This window comes from Engystomops pustulosus, chromosome 1, assembly GCF_040894005.1.
Source record: "Engystomops pustulosus chromosome 1, aEngPut4.maternal, whole genome shotgun sequence".
Taxonomy (NCBI): domain Eukaryota; kingdom Metazoa; phylum Chordata; class Amphibia; order Anura; family Leptodactylidae; genus Engystomops; species Engystomops pustulosus.
In genome coordinates, this window is record NC_092411.1 from 98,728,290 (window position 1) to 98,739,088 (window position 10,799).

Here is a 10,799-nt window from a genome sequence, read left to right on the forward strand (position 1 = left end):
AGCGTGCTTAGGCCGCAACCGCCAGCCACTCCGGTACCGCGGGCCCCGGCTGTCTCCAGGCCTCACCTCAAGGGCTAGGCCCCGGTGGGGGATGTTGCACATGTTAACTTTGTCGCCACCCTGCTGTGTAATCCACAAAATATACTGGCAAACTTTTATCATGTACCGATATTATTTGAGCGCTTCTTGCTCACCTCCTTTGGTTCCTCTCTGCTACCCATTGGTTTGAAGCCTGAGTCCATTTAGGGTATGTCGCCATGCCACTCTCTAGCCTTCCGCTGCTGCCGCTGCCTCTGCATGCCGTCCCCTATAGTGTCAGGGTCAATTATTGGATGTTTTAGATGCTATCTAGCTTCATTCTGTCACTCTGTCATGGCCATGCCGTTGCCCATAATTTTGGCATAATGGTGCATTTAAGCAGCCTCAGAGGCATCCATGCATGCTGCCCCTGCTGTTTCCTGTCCATTTCCGTGGTGTTTCCATCCTTTTCTGAGGTTCCCAGGTGTTTGGCCAAGCTTCCCTGTGCAGAGCCTTGGTCCCCTTGAAAAATGCTCGAGTCTCCCATTGACTTCAATGGGGCTCGTTACTCGAAACGAGCACTCGAGCATCGGGAAAAGTTTGTCTCGAATAACGAGTACCCGAGCATTTTAGTGCTCGCTCATCTCTATTTAAGATGTTATGCATACAGTTTTCTGTGCACCTTTTCTGTATGCAGAATATGCACGGTGGTTATGCAAGAAGTAACCAGCAGGTGGTAGTATCTGAGCAAAGCATAAAAACATCATGCAATTATAACCCCAAAAATCAACACATTTTAACAGAATCATAAATTTATCTATCTGTCATGAATAGTGTATGCAAAAACTATTTGCATAAAAGGCATATATATATATATATATATATATATATATATATATATATATATATATACAGCAATAAATGTTGAATATATGAATATCTTACTATATTACAAAATCCTCTTAAATTATTACACATATGTGTGTTGGGGTATATATATCTATAATTATAAAGCTTGAAAATGATACATATGTATAAAAAACGAATCAGGCCCCAGCGAGATTTGAACTCGCGACCCCTGGTTTACAAGACCAGTGCTCTAACCCCTGAGCTATGGAGCCATCTGGTGTTCAAGGAAGAAATTCAATGCTCCATAACCCGTTTGGTGCGGCGCAGAACGACCTTACGAGCAGCTGTTGATGTAATTATTGCTATTTATAGTGAACTAAAGTCTGCATTGCGTTGCAGGCGTTAAAAGACATGGCGTACACGCTATCACGGCCAGTAAGGAGTGCACAGTGTCCTTAGTGAGAACATTTTGTGTTCCTTCGTTTAATTTATTGGTGCATGCTGGACGCTAAATCGTATAAGATACATCTGCACCGTTTACAGAGCGCCGGCAGCGGAAGCCATCGCGCATGCGCGAGTTACATTGCGAGGAAGACGATGATCACGTCATTGAAGGACCTGAGGGAAGTGTTTTGGCGGGAGGCGTCATGAGGCAATGTAACCAGCTGTAATGAGGGGATCGCTGTCATCTCCCGTACAATTACAGACATTAACACATTTCCACCTTCTTGTCCCCTAAGTGTCCAAATCAATTATGAATAATGATAGGTCTGAAAAATGACAGATTTTTGCTCCAGAAATGAACAACCCCTTGAGGGACGCTGCCATGTAATCTCCGCAGCTCCTGGGAAGCCTTTCTCTTACAGCAGATGTGAATTATTTGCAGGCGTGTAATGTATATTATTATCATGTAATAACCATAATTATCAGTGAAACACACCATCAGCTACATAATGTATAGATAAAAGTGCAATCTTAGCTTTCTCTATGAAATGCTAAGGTACTGCTCCCCCCCCCCATTATTATAAGCAGCCATATTTATCTATGCATCAATTTACATCTTCAAAAACTGAGTAGCTTAAAGGGGTATTCTCGTCTCGGCACTCACATTCAGTTTCATTAATCTGCCATATGTAAACATTTCTTCAATTGGACGTTATTAAAAAAAATGTTCCTGTGTGAAGATAATTTCTCATAAATGTAGTCATTTTGTCCCTTAGAAACGAGATGGCTTCCTCGGATACGGCCACCTCTACTGGAGAGATTGCACAAAGAAACAAAAAGTTTTTGTATATGAAATGTCCGGGAGTTACTGCAGGTCCCACAGCCGTGCTGTGGTAATGATTGCTGAATCCTGGTGGTCCGGCAGGACTCTATAGCGCAAGTCTGGCCACCGCTGCCAGAGTGTGACATGGTCGTATCCGAGGAAGCCATCTGGTTTCTAAGGGACAGCATGACTACATTTATGAGAAATTATCTTCACACAGGAACATTTTTTTTATTAACATCCAATTGAAGAAATGTTTACATATGGCAAATGAATTTAATTAAATGTAAATGCCCTGATGGGAATACCCTTTAAGGCTAAGTTCACACTGAATGTGTCCGTACACATATGCTATAAGGCGGAGGCCAAAAGAGTTATCTTTTCAGCCTCTGCCAGGTCAGTATACACTGATATACAGTACAGCAGGAAACACAGAATTAGAAAACATATCATACTACATTATTTCATTTGGCTATTAAAAAAAAACCTCTGGGGGAGATTCATTATTTTATGGCGCAGCAGCCACATAAAGCTAAGAGAGATTATAGCAAAAGACTTTGCACTCAATCTACTAAAAGGCTGGAGACTCTTAAGGGTGATGCCACACATGGCGTTTTGAACACGTTTTTGGTCCGTTTTTAAGAAGTCCATCAAAAACGTATGCATTAAAAGATGCATGCGTTTTTGAAAAACGCATCCTTTTTTCACAGTTTTTACCAATTATCTTGATTAAAACTGGTCAAAAATGCATGCATTTTTTAATGCATGTGTTTTTGGGCAGACTGCTTAAAAACGGACCAAAAACGGGTTCAAAATACCATGTGTGGCATCACCCTAATAGATATGGGTGCCTGACCGCCAGCAAGGAGGGATTTTAAGACAGGGGTTCAAAATCCAATGTTAATGATTCCCCCCCCCCCCCCTATATGTTAAGCAGAATCTATCATAGCCAAAGGGAAATCGTTTCCACTGTACGACATCCATCCCCAGCCTCTGCTAAACTTAAACTTTGGGTATTCCATCATATATGGATCCTTACGTCACTAGAGAGACATCCTCAAGATTGGCAACAGAAAATCAGATGCCAATGTTCAATTCTCTTCCTGGTAACTTTGCAGCCCTCCGTTGTAAGTCAATGGGGCACGTGTGTATAAGTCTAGCTTTGTCCATCTGTTTATTATTTTTAGCTTTTCTGATGGTCAGAAGGATCGTATATACTTGAGTACAAGCTGACCTGAGTATAGGCTGGGGTACCTAATTTTACCACAAAAAACGGAGAAACTCGAGTTTGACTCAAGTAGAAGCCTAGGGTGGGAAAGGCAGCCACTAATCATTACTGATATGTTCACAGAAGTCCCCTCTGCCCCTTTTTTTTTTTGTTTTCTGACATGCATCGCCTTATATAGTTAGAATTTTTGAACACTTTCACTTGCGTTTTCTTTATAAAATGATGAAAAAATGATTTTTTTTTTAAATTTGCCATTTTCTAAATTCTAAATTATCTTGTTTTAAACTAGTTGCTGAATAACATGTCTGCTTTACATTTTCATAATTTAAGAAATGTCTGTATAATTTATGTTGACCCAACCTCGGTGTTCTGTCTTTTCAAGGATACTTCAGATTTGACTTTAATTTGGGATCATTATTGTTTTTAAGGACTGTCTCCAGCAGTGCAATCGGTTATACTCTAGTATAAGGCCGGCGCCACACAGGGCGCTTTGTCTGCGCTTGCAAACGCCAACCAAATTTGGCTGTTGGCACTCGTGCTGGTGCCGGCTGGGGCTTCTGAATTATCATTGGAGCTCCTGCTCCGGACCCCGTGGTCCTGGTCAGGGAAGCCCTGAAGCGGATCTCCAATCTTCTGTGCGGAAGGATGACATGAACTTCTGACTTTGTAGAACTGGGAACTTGAACAACTTGCTATCCACCTCTTTCACAGCCACTCATGATGAAAGCATGAATGGCCAGTCATAGGGTTCCAGCTACTGAATGTTATCTTCTCCCATTCCATGCTTATGAGCTGCTGCTGGCTTTCTTACCACGGGGCACTTGGCTGCTTGTTTGATGTAAGTGCCTGTTGTACTCCTGGTGATCCTTTGCCTGGCCATGGACACTGTTGTGCTGATTCAACCTTCTGGCTTCATGTGATCCTCATGATCAAGGATAATAGGATCCTGCAGCTGTTGCCCTTCCTCTTACTACCTACTACCAGTTTTAGTCCTCTCTGAAGACCTGGATCCTGCTACTCTAGGTCGTGCAACAGCCCTGGCACATAAAGCTAACATACCATCCATACACATCACTTGGGCACCCAGGCAACCATAAGTCTAATGTTTCCCTCAACAAAAATAATTTTGACTCACCTGTCCTTGGAGATCCACACATAGGTACTCTTTTGATCCATACAGATTTCCCATGATTGTTTTCTGTGCTTCCCGATCATTACTCCCTGCTGAGTGATTGTTTGCACTCAGGCCACCCCATACTGCTGACAGTTTTGCTAATTCCTCCCAGTGTTCTAGTGTCTAATTTTTCTCACTTCCATTTATCTCTCTTCTTCTTCATACTTTCTTTCTCTTGCTCCAACTGTATACGTTTGTTAAAAATTCTTATTCTCTTGCCTCCTCTCCGTCTCTGCATCCATCATTATAATAAAAACAGCGATGAAGCAGCACTCCATATAGTGAAGAAAATCTTGAGTTTTTATTCCACCATAGTAACCATGCAACGTTTCACCTTATCAATAAAGGCATTTTCAAGCATGCCTTTATTGATAAGGTGAAACGTTGCATGGTTACTATGGTGGAATAAAAACTCAAGATTTTCTTCACTATATGGAGTGCTGCTTCATCGCTGTTTTTATTACCATGGTGGGTTATGTCTAAGCCCGTTTGGAAGATTTTTGCACCCGACTTTACCCTTTGCACGGTGCTGCTCCACACCTGATTTTTTTGTCTGATGCATCCATCATTATATGTTGATCCAAAATGGATGAGGCAATGGAGATAGAGGTTCTGATGTCATATGGCACATGACACTTTGGATACATTTATCAAAAACATGGTTCTACTAGAGATAGTTTAGGTAGAATATTTGTCCCTTTGGAGAGAATAGAAGACTTACACCTAAATAAACCCCTTCCCTATTGGTCTACCTCATGCCTTTCCTTTTTTTTTTAAGATCTCTTTTTTCTTATACCGACCAGGCCCGGATTATAGGGGGGGGGGCGCGGTGGTTGCGTGCCCCGGGGCCCCCACCACTTTGACATAAAGGGGCCCCAACCAAGCTCCCCAGGCCGAATCCTGCCGATGCAGTCCATAGTTCAGTCCTTAGCAGATCGAGGGAACAATAAGTTCCCTGCTGTGCCATAGACGATCAGATGGAAGGGAAGGAGGTTGGCGCATATTGGGGGAGCGATGGAAGGTGAGTACAATTTTTACCTAGGACTGTTAATATAGTTATTATCGGGGGATTGTATATATTTATTATTGGGGGGGGGGTTATATAGCTATAATATGAGTCTTTATACAGTTATTTATTATTGGGAGGCTGTATATAGTTATAGGGGGACTGTATTTAGTTAGTTATTATAGGGAGGCTGTATATAGTTATTATAGGGGGGTGTATATAGTTATGGGGGGTGTACATAGTTATTATAGAGGACTGTATATAGTTATAGGGAGGCTGTATATAGTTAACCCCTTAACGACCTGGCCCTTTTTAGTTGTTGTAGATTTTGCCATCTTCTGGCACCAATAACTTTTTTATACTTTGGTGTACAGAGTTGTGAGTGGTGTAATTTTCATTTCATTTCTATCATTTTTAGGACTGTGCAACCTTTTGATCACTTTTTATAGATTTTTTTTTATATTTTTACAAAATAGCAAAAAAGTCCCTTTTTCGACTTTGGGCGCTATTTTCCGTTACGGGGTTAAACTCAGTGAAAACACTTTATTATATGTTGATAGATCGGTCATTTTCGGACATGGTAATGCCTAATGTTTTTACGACTTTTACTGGTTATTAATATTTATATCAGTTCTAGGGAAAGGGGGAGATTAGAATTTTTAGGGGTTTTTTTATCATTTTTTTTAACTTTTTTATTTTTACTATTACTATTTTTCAGACTACCTAGGTTGTCTAACCCTAGGTTGTCTCATCGATCCTATCATTTACTATCAATTACTGTCATACTACAGTACGGCAGTATATGGGGATTTTCCTCTTCATTAATTACAATGTGCAATTAGCACATAGTAATGAATGGGTTAAAACGAGACAGCCTCGGGTCTTCGGAAGACCAGAGGCTGTCATGGCGACGGATGGCCGCTCCCCAATGACGCCACGGGGAGAGATGATCCATGGGCTCTGCCATCTTTTTGAAGCCGCCGGCGATCGCAGGAAAACACCCGTGATCGGTGCTAGCACTGATTGTGGGTGTTACCTGTAAGACTTTCCTGCAATATGCTGCTCCCCAATGACATCACGGGGATCGACGATTCATGCGCGCCGCCATATTTTTGAAGCCGCCGACAGGAAAACACGGCTAGCACCGATTGAAGGTATTACCAGTAAGCCTTTGCTGCAATATGCAGCAAAGACTTACTGGCTATGGAGAGGGATCGGCCCGCGAGCCCTCTCCATGCACCGGGAACGATGCACGCCGAGGGGTTAATGCTGTGGGACTGTATACAGGTTATGTTGGGGGCTCTATATAGTGATTGCTGGTGGAGCTGTATATAGTGATTGCTGGGAGCTATATATAGTGATTGCTGGGGGAGCTGTATATAGTGATTTCTGGGGAAGCTGTTTATCGTGATTACAGTGGTCTGTTTATACTGATTGCTGTCAGAGCTGTATCTAGTGATTGCTGGGGGAGCTGTATCTAGTGGTTGCTGGGGGAGCTGTATCTAGTGGTTGCTGGGGGAGCTGTATCTAGTGGTTGCTGGGGAGCTGTATCTAGTGGTTGCTGGGGGAGCTGTATCTAGTGGTTGCTGGGGGAGCTGTATCTAGTGGTTGCTGGGGGAGCTGTATCTAGTGGTTGCTGGGGGAGCTGTATACAGTGGTTGCTGGGGGAGCTGTATACAGTGGTTGCTGGGGGAGCTGTATCTAGTGGTTGCTGGGGGAGCTGTATCTAGTGGTTGCTGGGGGAGCTGTATACAGTGGTTGCTGGGGGAGCTGTATCTAGCGATTGCTGTTCCCTGTCTGGACTACATTCAGTGGGGGCCGCCACCAGATTTTGCACCCAGGGGCCCCCACGTACCTTAATCCGGCTCTGCTACCAACAGATAGTATTATATACTGTGTCTGGGTGAAATAATGCACATTTAAAAGTTTTCTTTTTTTTTTATATTTAGTGAGAATTGTATTTTACTTATTGCTCTCCAGAAGACACAGCAGAGAAACGCAAACAGTTATAAGGTCATAAATGCCAGTATTAAGGATTTATTGAGAACAAGAAGAATGTGCATATCAACAAATAGCAGAACTGGGAACAAATTCAAGGTTGACTTCCCTGTGATATTGGCATCAGATGTTCAGCATGTTCATAAGCACCCTATCTGTTACAGTTTATTTAAAACCAAAAGAATTCATTCAGACCAAGTTGTAATTGAGTATTGAAAACAAACGTATTTAAAGGGGTATTCCGGGAATATGAACGCCTGACACAAAAACCCAAGATGATATAAATAAATGAATACAACAATACTCAATGTCATTAGTCACAAAATGGAGCTTCAATAGTTTGATTTTCTGATTTACAAAATTTATGGCCTCTCTAAAGTAGGTGGAGTTATCACCAAGATGGCCGCCACTTCGAACTACAAGTTCCATGATCCTTTAGTTCTCAGTAATTCCTCCTCCTCCTTATGCTCTGCTCCCATTGATGATACAACAGTCTTTCTTGCTCTGTTACCATAGTAATGATGTGCAACTGCCATCACCACAACACTGGCCATACTGGATGCACTGCAACCAACCGACTACAGCCAAAAAAGTGGTGATCACATGACCTGCCCAGGCAGGTGCAAAACATGTGATGTGGACATGTGACCAGCGGCCATCTTCTGCCCTGTGTCTGCTCTGCAATGGACCGCGTGGAGGAAATCTACGGACAGATTAAAGGGCCAGTAGCATTTTAATTCTCCATCATAGTGTATGTCACCAGCATTTTCTGCTAAGGGGAGCAAAATGTTTAATAACAACTAATTACACATTAGCTTATATTTTGAGTATATGCTGATTCCTGGAATACCCCTTTAAGACTGACCTGAAAAAATATGTCCGGAAAGGTAGTAAAAGGTGTTAAGAGGAGTGGAGTGAAAGGAAGCTCAGGATAGGAGGGGGTAAGGAGTTAGTGAGCCCTGATATTAAACTACCGCCCAGCAAACTGACCCTGCCTACTTGACCACCACCCTAAATGAGTGCTCTCAACTGAGCAACATTACCAACATATAACAAGGTGAAGAATAAGGAAGAGGTGCCCTTAATTTTAGCAATGCCAACTTAAGACCCCCGTCACCCAAGCTGCTCATGCTCAGAAGAGTTGTCCCAGTGGAACTTCTTGACCAAACTGTTAGCATGAAAAGTCTTGGCTCAAAGGGGTTAGTGAGCTCTGATACTAAACTACCCTTCACCACACCAAACTGACCCTTCCAACTTGACTACCACGCTAACTGAGGGCCCTCAACTGGGTGACATTCGCTACGCGTTATAAGGTGAAGAATAGGGAAGATGTTTTAACCTTTGTCCACATTTCACTCCAGAAAAGAAGAAGGGAAGGGGAATATGTAGGAGAAAGAAAAAGTTGTGAGTGTAATAAAAATTTACTTTTATTGTTGTTTTAAAATCTAGAGTCTGTACTCTTTATTAATATAAATAGTCTAACAAACGTGGCAAAATTATCGTTTCCACGCTGTTGCCCCAGCCACAAATTATGCAGAGTAACTCCTAGGGATATAGATACAGGTGGGAGTCCCCTTATGATTTCTTTAATCCCTCCTTTGAAATAGCCGGATCCCACTTCTATTCGGTAGTGGGGATCTAGGACAGTGCTATGTGGTTCTCTCTTAATGAGAGATCTCGAGGGACCTTAGTTGCTGCCCAGCGCGACACCGCTGTGTGCATGTGTCCGCTGTAAAGTATGAGGGGATTGCGGTGGAGCGCCACACCGCACCTCCTCTCCTCTAGCACTGCACAGCTTGTCTTGTCTCAGGTAACGTGCTGCACGATACCGAGGCTGACAAAAGGTCCTAGTGTGATCTTAAACGGCGATCTAACTGTATGTCAGTATCGCTACCTCATCTGTCCCTCTATTATTCTTTCCCTAAGTTGTGGCTGCGGGCATAGATTGTGTCCCGACACGTGTTTCGCCGGGGAGACTCGGCGAAACACGGAGACTCGGCGAAACACGTGTCGGGACACAATCTATGCCCGCAGCCACAACTTAGGGAAAGAATAATAGAGGGACAGATGAGGTAGCGATACTGACATACAGTTAGATCGCCGTTTAAGATCACACTAGGACCTTTTGTCAGCCTCGGTATCGTGCAGCACGTTACCTGAGACAAGACAAGCTGTGCAGTGCTAGAGGAGAGGAGGTGCGGTGTGGCGCTCCACCGCGATCCCCTCATACTTTACAGCGGACACATGCACACAGCGGTGTCGCGCTGGGCAGCAACTAAGGTCCCTCGAGATCTCTCATTAAGAGAGAACCACATAGCACTGTCCTAGATCCCCACTACCGAATAGAAGTGGGATCCAGCTATTTCACAGGAGGGATTAAAGAAATCATAAGGGGACTCCCACCTGTATCTATATCCCTAGGAGTTACTCTGCATAATTTGTGGCTGGGGCAACAGCGTGGCAACGATAATTTTGCCACGTTTGTTAGACTATTTATATTAATAAAGAGTACAGACTCTAGATTTTAAAACAACAATAAAAGTTAATTTTTATTACACTCACAACTTTTTCTTTCTCCTACATATTCCCCTTCCCTTCTTCTTTTCTGAGATTACGTTAATAGGTGGTGCACACCGTGAGTGCTCTATCATTTGAACACACCGCGTGTATTCACATTTCACTCCAGCAATGCCAACTGAATACATTACATCAACCTCTCTCCCCTACCAAGCTGCCCATGCTTAGATGAGTTGTCCCAATGGAACTTCTTGATCAAACTGTTAGCATGAACAGCCTTGGCAGACAACCAGGACTGTTTCTCTAAACTATATACTTTCCACAGTACTGTACAACCCCTTGGACTGTCCTGGAATCCAAGATTAGGATAGAACTTGAAACTACAAAATATTACCCTAGCAGAAGCATTAACATGGTTATAAACAGCAAATTTAGCCAAAGCCAGATAAGACTACATGTTCAGTATGTAAACCAAAGAAACTCTAATGAAAAAAACAGACTTTACTATATCATCCTGCTTTCTGCTGGAGAGGGCAGTATACAATCAACGGAGGCCGACAGGCTATGGGGGATGGACGCAGCTGTATGGCATCCATCCCTGCCCTCTGATGAGTGTATACTGCGGAAGTTTCTCCAGTGATAACTGTGGACAGTTACATTACTTGGGAGACACCCAGAACAGCACTTCTCCTCACACTTGGAGGGGAAAGAGCTGAACCAGAGAATGTATCCTACTATATAA

At 43.0% G+C, this 10,799-nt stretch overlaps 1 non-coding gene across 1 annotated transcript; it reads right to left on the reverse strand.

Annotated features, from left to right (window-relative positions):
- Nucleotides 1–1,066: 1,066 nt before the first annotated feature.
- On the reverse strand, nucleotides 1,067–1,139 carry TRNAT-UGU (transfer RNA threonine (anticodon UGU)). Its single transcript has one exon. It is a non-coding gene; the product is annotated as a tRNA-Thr (tRNA).
- Nucleotides 1,140–10,799: the final 9,660 nt, after the last annotated feature.